The sequence below is a fragment of the Gavialis gangeticus genome, unplaced genomic scaffold, assembly GCF_001723915.1.
Source record: "Gavialis gangeticus isolate Ggan-Ray unplaced genomic scaffold, GavGan_comp1, whole genome shotgun sequence".
Lineage (NCBI taxonomy): Eukaryota > Metazoa > Chordata > Crocodylia > Gavialidae > Gavialis > Gavialis gangeticus.
In genome coordinates this window covers 687,245-697,692 of record NW_017728957.1, presented here as the reverse complement: position 1 = coordinate 697,692, position 10,448 = coordinate 687,245, and positions in this window count along the sequence as shown.

Genomic DNA, 10,448 nt, shown 5'->3' with positions numbered 1-10,448 from the left:
GACGCTCCCTGACTAGATCCTCCCTGACCCTTGGCCTGGGTGCGCCTCCTCTGGGGCCTGAGGGGGGCCTGAGGGAGGCTCGGTGGGGGGCTGATCCGGTCCCTGCCCAGGAAAATGGAGGCAAAGAAGTCATTAAACAGGTTAGCTTTGTCGTCTGGTGTGACAACCAGATTCCCTAGCGTGTTTTGCAGGGGCCCCATGTTACCCGGTACCTTCTTTTTGCCCCCTATGTATTTAAAATGGACTTCTTGTCGTCCTTGATCCAGGTCGCTAGTCCCAGTCCCATCTCCGCCTTGGCCTCCCTGACCCCCCCTACATCCCCGAGCGACTGCAGAATAGTCCTCCCTGGGGATGGCCCCTCCCTGCCATCGGGTGTGCGCCTCCCTTTTAGCTAGGAGACGTTCCCGGATGCTTTTGGTGAACCATGGGGGCTTGTGTGCCCTCCTGCCCCCTTTGATCCGTGTTGGGATTACCTCCTTTGGGCTGGGAGGATCGTCTCCTTAAGGAGCGACCACTCTCCTTGGACACCCGACTCCCCTCCCCTCCGGGACCCCAGTGCTTCCCCGACTAGATTCAAGAGGCAGGGCCGGGAAGCATGAGCAAGAGTCCAGTCCACCCTCCAGGACAGCAAACACAGAAAACCACCGCCTGAAAGGCAAAGGGTTCAGGAAGGGAGGATCGCAGAGGGGTGCAGAGGAAGCTCTTCACCAGGCCTCTCCAGGCTGTATAATAATAAGGCTAGATAGATTGGCTGGATGGTCCTAGGTGCTTTACAACAGATGCGACCAGCTAGCAAAGCCGACTGTGTTACCCAAGGACCCGAAAGGCACAAACTGGTACAAAGATTCACCCCGAGTGAGAAGTGTGGCTGCCTACAGCACAGGACACACCGTCTGCTTTAGGGATTGTGGTTATAGGGGGAGGGACGTGAGAGGGAAAGCACAGACCTGGCCAGAGAGGAATCACTAAAGACAGATGAATTTTCACCTACTAATTTCCATTGCTTCTCGCCCTGTTCTGGGCTCCAGGATGCTCAAGCCCCATCCCACTGGGGCCCCTGCTGGGAAATCAAGCGCATTACACATGTCCTCTTAAGAGACTTATTTTGGTAATCATCATATCAGCACTTTTAGCCTGAAAGCCTGTGCCAGCTGCTCCTAGCAGGAGCATGGGAAGCTGTAACAAGCTGTTAGAGAATAGCCTGCCTCTGAGGAGGGGCGACTTCCCCCCAAGCTGAGCACGCTTGCAGCCCGTGAAGTCATCAAGCTTGAGGGCAGGAAGGGACCTCAGGAGGTCACATCTGGGCCAGCGGTTCTCAACCTCTTTGTACAGGATCCATTTGTAAACATCGATGGCCAGTCCCGACCTAAGTGCCTCTCACTCCCGACCTGCAGTCCCCTGCCCTCCAGGCCCCAGCTACCCCCTGTGGGGCAGGGGGGTGTAGGGTCTGGGGGCCCCAAGCATCCCCTAGCAGGCTGGAACTGCACCAGCCTCCAAGGAAAAAGCCACAGTTTGCCATGTTTTTCTCCTTTAAGGGAAAATCCATTTTTAAAGTTTGCTCACGACCCTTTCATATATTCCTGCGACCCACTTTTGTGTCACGACCCACGGCTTGCGAAACACTGATCTAGTCCAGCCCCCTGCTCCAAACAGGGCCAGCCCCAACTATCTCATCCCAGCCAAGGCTTTGTCTAGCCAGGTCTTGAAAACCTCCAAGGATGGAGACTGCACCACCTCTCTGGGTGACCCATCCCAGTGCTTCACCACCCTCCTGGTGAGAAAGTTCTTCCTAATATTCAACCTTGACTTCCGCGGCTGGGAACAGTCCAGCAAAGCGAGGCACAAAGTGAAATTAAGCAGAACCAAGTCAGGTCCAGGACTGGCCCCATCTCATTGGCTTCACTTGGCTGCTTCTGAGCAGGGGCAGGAGGTGTTCACATGGGAACACCTCTCTCTTCCCCTCTCTGCGGTCCTGGACTTCAGGGCTGAAAGAAAGATCTTCCTTCTTCCCAGGCACCAGGTGCAGGAGCCCCCCCCAACGTCCAGACCACATAGTCACCAGAGAGGGGTACAAAGATGGAGCTCTGCGATGACCAGGGCAGCTTCTGTATGAATCATAGTCCCTCTCTGTTTGCATTGGGGCACCGTCAGCGACATTAATCTCTGGCTTGGTCTATTCATGACCGGGCCAGCAAAAGGAGTGGGAGTTTTGCAATTGATATCAATGGCTGGGCAGCGGTCCCAGACTTCTGGGAAAAGCAATGGCAATCTTGCATGGGAAAATGAGGGAATGAAACAGCTGCACACCCCAACAGCTGTAATCCAATGAGGCATGAAGGTAGTACATGCAACTGGTGCGTGGTTTATGCAGTGGACACACACACACCCCATGCCTGGGTCAGGGCCAAAGTTGCCATCTGTCTGTGAATTTATGGACAGTCTGTAAAAAGACACGCTAAACACTCAGTCCTGTCTGTAAAAGTCCATAACACCATGTGGCCCTCCATAAAAACATGAACTTCAAGCCCCATGGCAAGAAAAAAGCGGGAGCAGCATTGAAAGACAGATGGGGCATGACAGCGCCTCTTGCATCTGAGAGAGATAGCAGCACCCTGCCCACAGAGCTTGTCAGGGCTTTGGGCCCCTTTGGGCCTGCTAGACCCCCTCTCTAGCCTTGTGCTGCTGCTGGGTCCCTATGACTGTCCTCTCCCTCTAACAGTTGCTTGTATCAGAGGTCGGGGGGAGGGCAGAACTGCAGGCTTGTGGAGAGAAAGCAGTAGGTGGGGGTCTATACTGGGACAGTGTGGAGCAGGGCCAGCACAGGTCAGGCTGGGGGGGAGGACAGTATGGTCTGGGGTAGAGATGGGGGGCACAATGTGGGGTGATTAGGGGACCCTGTGATGGGGGTAGCAGGGTGTAAAATTGGTGCTCCAGTCACACACATCTGCCAAGCAAATAAATAAATAAATATTAATGACAGTAGACATGTCAGTAAAAATGTATGTCAGTAAAAAATGTGTAGATAGTAAAAAAAAAAAAAAAAGCCTTGGGTTGGCAGCCCTGGTCAGGACATTCCCGTGTCCTGCTGTTGTCACATTTGACCCACTCAGCTCTAGAACAGTTGTTTCCTGTGTGGCTGGCTGCCTCATCCTCATGGCATACGAAAGGTCGGATGAGTCAGTTCTGCCCCCGCAGTGAGCGGGAGGCCTGGAAGGAGGCAGGGGTGAGGGCAGAGCAAGGTGGAGGAGGGCAGGGCCAGGGAATGTGAGGTGCGTGCTGGGAGGGACATGGCAGGTGGCATTACAGTATGCCCAGCAATGATGTTCTGACTCTCTAGCCGCTCTGTCTCACAGACATCCCCTATCTTTCCCTGGCTTACTCACGTTCCCAGCACTGCTGTCAGTTTTTACAGCCATTTCCCTCCCTTACAGCTACTGTTTCACAAGGACATCATTTCTCCCTGTTTACTCCCCTCCAGTGCTGCCCTGTTTGCATCAAGAGTACAATATCCTGTGAGCACCAATTGCTTTGACCTTTCCTTGGCGGGTTAGGAAAGACAGGAATTTCAAAGCTGGTTGAAGTCCTGTCCTGCTGGCAGCTGGCTGTAGCTCTATCTAGTCTCATGGAGAAGCCAAGAAAGAGAAATTTCATCAACTCCCGCAGCCTAGAAAAATAGCAAGCAACGAATCAGATGGCCAGCTACCCCTGGCTGAACACCTGCAGCAGTGATTCTCCATCTTGCTCAACTCAAGACCCCCTCAGAAAAGGCCAGCTTAGTTCTCACTGTTGTTTTTTTTTAACTAAAGAAAAATCCTAGAGCAATTCTTCTGTTGCAAAGGACTCAGAAACCCGCAGCAGGGCAGGATGGTTTGGACACTCTGGATTCCTATTTGAAACCTCTGGATTTACCCTGTGAATCAGGTGTAGGTGTCTGCCCACCTAACAGTGCTAATATAGCACCCTGTGACACCCTTAAAAGGATCTCATGGCACCCTGGGGTGCTGTGGCAGCAAGGTGAAGAATCATTGACTTAATCGTTATCAGAACTGGAGCAGGTGTGCAGTCGCTTTTGCGAGTGTGAGTGTGAGTGTGAGCTGAAGGAAATACAGGAGTCAGGCATTGATTATAGTTGACTGAGGGGTTAACAGAGACTGAGGCCCCAAGGTGCCGGAGAGCATAGTGCCTCACTGCAGGACCATGGTGCATGCAGTGCATGGGCCAATCCTCCTCTAGCAGCCAGGCCATAAGAACACATTACAGCAGCTGCCTCGGCATGCTCCTCCTTCAGCTCAAAGGTAAGAGGCTGTTCTTCTCGCACTGGGGGAAAGGCTCCTGTCTAAGCAAGGCAGGGAGCAGAAATACCTACCCGAGACACATCAGTCCAACATCGATGCCTGAAAGTGCCTGGAGCATATTGCTGGGCCCTGGGGGAGGGTGAGGTGGGAGGGAACAGCCTACAGGGACTGGCAGAAGTCAGCCACGCTTGGCTACCCCATCACAACTTGGCTATAGCAAGGCATTTGATGCCATCTCCAACAGCAGTCTCATCAGTTAGTCAAAAGCTGTGGTGCTCAACCCAGGCCCCATATGCCAGATCTGACCCACAGAGCTCTGTAATCCAGTCCGCAGGGCTTCCCACAGGCCTGGAAATGTGGTGGGGGGGACCAATCATAGTGGTAATTGCCACTGCTCTGGGAGCCACAGGAATTAGCATGGCCACTGCTCCCCTCTCATCAGATTTCAGGACCTCTGGGGAGCCCCACAGGCAGCTGACATGGACCTTGTCCACCAGATTGGTTCCTAACCAGATCCACTGCATGGGGTCTGTTCACAGCAGGATCCGCCACATGGCCTGCCCCCACCCCACTCATCTGGCCCAAGGGGTTGGGTGGGTTGATCACTACTGGTCTAGAAACCATAGTTTCATAGTTTCCAGGGTTGAAAAGGACCTGAACAGATCATCAAATCTGACCCCCTGCCCTGGGCAGGAACAAGAGCTGGGATCATAATACCCCAACCAGATATCTATCCAACCTCCTCTTGAAGACCCCCAAGGTAGGGGAGAGCAACACCTCCCTTGGGAGCCCGTTCCAGAGCCTGGCAGCCCTAACCATAAAGCAGTGCCTCCTGCTATCAAGCTTGAACCTGATGTCAATCAATTTGTGGCCATTATCCCTTGTTATCCCAGGTGGTGCCCAGGGGAACAGACCCTCACCTATTTTCCACTGGTCCCCCCTAGTGAGTTTATAGATGGCCACCAGATCCCCTCTCAGTCTTCTCTTGTGGAGACTGAATAGATTCAGGCCCTTTAGCCTCTTTCGATAGGGCCTGCCCTGCTGCCCCTTGACAATGTGAGTGGCCTCCTCTGGACCCTCTCCATGCTGTCCACATCCCTCTTGAAGTGCGGTGCCCAGAACTGGACGCAGTACTCCAGCTGCGGCCTGACCAGTGCCGCACAGAGGGGGAGGATCACCTCCCTGGACCTGCTCGAGATGCATCGGATGCACGACAAGGTGTGGTTGGCCTTACTGACCGCTTCCTCGCATTGGCGGCTGTAGGGACCCTACGTTACCTGGTGCCTTCTTCTTACTCCCTATGTATTTGAAAAAGGACCTTTTGTTATCCTTAATTCTGGTCACCAGCCCTAGCTCCATCTCTGCCTTGGCCTTCCTACTGCCTCCCTGCAATCACGAGCAACGGAGGCATAATCCTCCTTGGTGACTGCCCCTTGCTTCACTGATTGTATGCCACCTTTTTTGCCTTCAGGTCCTCCTGGATGCCTTTAGTGAACCAAGGGGGCTTATTTAGCACTCTTGCCCCCTTTGGTTTTTGTTGGGACCAACTCCCTCTGAGCTCGGAGGATCGTCTCCTTAAGGAACAACCACCCATCCTAGACTCCCATCTCATCGAAGCTCCGAGTCCATAATGTCTCTCTTACTAATTTCCTTAGCTCATTGAAAAGGAGGCACCCCAGCCAGGCAGGAGTTAAACCTACAATCTTATGATCCATAGTCAGATGCGTTATCCATTGCACCACCGGCCCTGGGTAGGATGGATGCATGGGTGCCTGCAAATTCATGCTCCAAATGTAGTCCTCCCTGGCTCAACAGCTACGTGGAAGGAAGCATCAAGGGGGCTCCCAGGGTCTGCACTATTTAGCCTCTTCACGAATGACCTGGAGTGTGGAAGTGAGCGCACGCTCAATAAATCTGCAGAGGACGTCACACTGGACAGGGCAGCCATGGCTTTGGAGGACAGGACTAAGCTTCCAAATGACCGGGGGATGTTGAAGGAAGGGTCTGGGGTAAATCAGAGCCGTGGCCAGAGGCCTCTTCCAACCCCACTGGTCTGGGTTTCAAGAAGTGAGGCAGGGTGCAAGGTTTGGGGAAAAGCAGGGGATTTTTGTCTTTTTTTTTCCACTTCGGCCACTGCCTTGAAAAAGAATGGAGCTAAGTCCACACATCATGTGTGCAGGCGCCAGGGGATTTAGGGCTCAGAGGGTCAATTTTGGGGGCCCATGATGGTAGCTGGCTACAAATCAGTAGCTACAATGGCATCTGCACCTTGATACAAGATCAAGTCCTGAGAGGTCCAGGGACAGGAAACAACCACGTCTCATGATTAGCTGGAAAGAAAATGGGATTCCTTCTTCCTCCTCCCCCTCCGATCTTGTGCATCACTTGGGGTGCTTTGGCTGCCGACTGACCGCGATTCCTCTCATTGTGGTTGCTCGATGCTCTGAATGCCAGCTGAGATTATTTTTATGCCCTCTTAGGTGTCTGCATTAATACTTTTCACCCCCTCCCTGCCCCGCTGGCTGCTGGCAACAGCAGACATGTTCGCTCTGGGGAGCCAGGAACTGACACGAGCTCTGTAGCCAGCTCTCCCGGGGCCTGAGCAACCCATAGAGGGGACCGTGACCACCATGAGACAAGCCAGGATTAGGCCCTTGGGCAACACCCTTGCCCCCATGCTGAAAGTGAGTCTGCATGAGATGGGATTGTTGAACTCCCCCCGGCCAGGTGGGGAGACGGCATGTGACCCCTGCCTGCTCTGCTGGTGGCCTCCCCAGCACAACAGCATCCAGATAGTCCCATCCAGACGGGGTTTCCGCTCGTGAGCTGCCAGCATGCCCCCAGCTCCATCAAACGGCCTCAAGCCAGTCCATGGGGCAGGTGCTGGCTGAGCTCACCTGGGCTGCAGCGGGAGAGCCCCGACATTAACTCAACTACACCACAACGGAAAGGGAGGGAGTTGCATTAAGCACGGGCCGTGGTGTCTGGAAGCCACTGGGGTTCATAGGAGCTGGTGCCTACAACCCTTGATCCGACTCTGGCTGTCTGGGGGAGGGAATGGGTCCACAGCCTCGTCTTCTACTCTAGATGGACAACAAACCCCGCTGCTTTCCCAGCCTGTCGACATGGCAGCTGGCTGATGCCTAGGCCAGGCAGGACCGACACTGCACTTGGGATCAGGAAGGATTTTTCCCCATGGTCAGCTTGGTACAGATTGTGGGTGGGAGGCTTTTGCCTTCCTCTGTAGTGGGGACAGCTCCTTTTTTTCATGACCTTTCCCCTCTCCAGTTCCCCACGTCACCCTATGACCACGTCATCCAACGACCCAAGCACAATCCAGAGCTGCTAATAGCTCAGAGGTCATCTCTTTCCAGTATCTCACTGACCACGAAGCAGTGGGAGTGTCGCTGGGCTGAACAGGATGGGAAATCACCCTGGGCTTTTATAGATTGAGACACCAGAGAGTGGTGCAGGGAGACAATCATCTCAGTCGGGGGGTGGTGAATCCCCAGCCCTCGGTCTTCCTGGCAGGCTGAGGTGTGGAGGGTCGCTCCATCTCCTGGGGCGGCCTTGCCTGACTCACAGCCTCTGCAAAGGCCACGCGAGTCATGTCCTGCTCCAAGAGGACAAAAATGCTATAAAACTAGGCAGGCAGCAGGGGTAACTGCTTTGGGTCTCGCTGGAGCCATGAATCGCTGTCTGTGGGCCGGAGCAATTAGTCTGCACTCCAGCTTCTGGCAGGGCCAGCTGGGCCTCTGGGTTTTCCCACTCTCTCTTGTCATCGCCGCTCATTTGAGTGCAGTGTGACAGTAATTTCTAAAGCCTGCTCCCTTTCCCACTGGCCGGGCTTTCCTACAATGCTCCCCCCACCAACCCTGCTCCTGGGTGGATCTAGGATTTTGAAAAGGGGGGTGCACTGGTGAGGTGCATCATCCCATATAACACAGCACATATTATTCTCCAGGTAAAAAGGAACTAGGGATGCTTGTGCATGTGACAGGAGCTTAATCCCCAAGGTCTTATTTTATGCCCCCCCTAAATTGAAAGAGTGGGTTTTTAATTGAAGCCCGTTTCAATTTTTCCGTCATCTTACAGCTGAGCCTCTTTTTGTTTTTTTTTCCATCAGAGCCAGAGCTGGACCGAGTGGCTCCTGAGCTGCCGCGGGCCCGCCTGCCCCAGCTCGGACGCAGCATGCGGCCTGATTCAACTCCCTCCCGAGCCTGCCTGCCGGAAGCCTGCTGGGGAAGCCTAGATGTAGTTTAGTTTGCAACACTGCGAAGTCATTTAAAACTCCCAAAACTGGAGCACGTGTCACGCACGATGCCACTAAGCCACAAAAATTACATTTCTGTCATGTACATCATGACGACCATCACATGTGCGAGCGCCCTAGAAGTTGCACTAATATGCCAAGGACCTGGGATTGGCCAAACCATCCTGTACAAATTCATAATCCAACCTCTTAGTAAAACTACTACAGCCAAAGTAGCAGTAACAGTACTACACAGTAAGTGTCATCAACCCCAATGCTACACAAGCTATCATACTCAAACCTGCCCCACGTTAAGCAGGGGGACCATGTCAGCCAACAGTGCTTTAGACTTGGTGTGATGCAGCAAACTAACGCAGACTGCCAGCACCTGGAAATTATACTGTCCCCTGCTCCCCCCAGTATAAATAGATAGCAATGGATTATTGCACTAGGTACTAGGGAGATCTGGTGATCCAGTGAGCTTTCCTGAAATGCAGTCCTTAAATACACGCCCGTTATGGTGAGGTTAGCTAAGGCAAGAGTTTGTGACTGGCAACCTCAGTGCTCGGGAAGAATCAGAACAAGGAAGATGCATAACGACCCCTTGCCGGTTCTCCAATACGATCAGTGCTGCTCAGGTATGTGAAGCAGGCTGTGGCTGTGACAAAAGGGGTGTGTCCACGGTTTAACTTCATAATGGGTATCCACTGCCAGTGGGCATTTGCACTGAAACACCAGCCTGGATTTGATGAGGCTGGTCTACACCAGGAAGGCTGAGAGGCGTGAGAAAAAGCAGAGAGAAGCGTGGTTGTTTAGCTAGGAGAGGAGAAGACTCTGGAGGGGGTCAAATACCTGAAGGCAGGTGACACCACGGGTGGACACGGACTGTTCTCTGTGGCCATGGGAGACAGGACAAGAAGTGTCAGTTTCCATTGCAACAAGGGAAATTCAGGTTGGAGACCAACGTCCTCACTGCGAGGCCGGCTCGACACTGGAACAGGCTGCCCAGAGAGGCCATGGGCTCTCCCTCTGTGGGAGATTTAGGTTGGAGAGACATAGAGTTGAGCTGGTTCGGACAGGGGTGAAGCTGCCTTGAGCAGGGGCTGGACCAGATGTCACCCCCTCAGGGCCCTGCCAGCCCCACATTCCCTGCTCAGGACACCTTGGCAAAGCCTCAGTGTCATAGCCACATGGGGCCACCCAGCCCGATCATCTCTGCCAGGCCATCCCTGGAGCCCAGCCTCTGCACGCAAGCCCAGAGCTCAGCTGGCCCAAGAGATCGGTCTGTGTTCTCATTTTACAAATGGGGAAACCAATGCCCAGAGCAATGGCATGACCTGCCACCACAGGCCAGTCTGGGAAGGGAAGGACAAGAGGGCTCAGCTGCTGAAAGCCCAGCTGGGCTATGCAGGGAAGCGGTGCTTGGCAGACACTGTCTACAAGTGCCAGGTCCGTGCTAAAGCCCACCAGAGGGAAGGGACGGATCCATCATCCCAGAGCACTTGGGAGGAGGATGGATGGGCAGAGATACAGCAGCCCGCAGCGTCCAGGATCTCTGGCTTTCTCCCCCTGGCCGTCAGGGGGTCCACTGAACGTGCCTCACTAGCAACATCCCTTGGAAGACCCCTTAGACGTGGGCATGGACATGGGCATTGTGGCAGAAAGCCACCTTGGTTTCTCCCCAAAAATCTCTGCCCTGTGACACTGTGATTTAAATCTCTGTGCTGTGACCATTCAGTTAGGATGGGCCCAGCACACAGGGGACCACCCCTCAGCCTGTCTCTGTAGGGAACTGGAGCTGGCTGCATTCCTGAGGGAGGGGAAAACCTGCTCCCTCTGCCTACGTGACTTGCATCACTTACCTGGGTAAGGGGTTTCTACCTGGGGAGCTGGAATCTGCC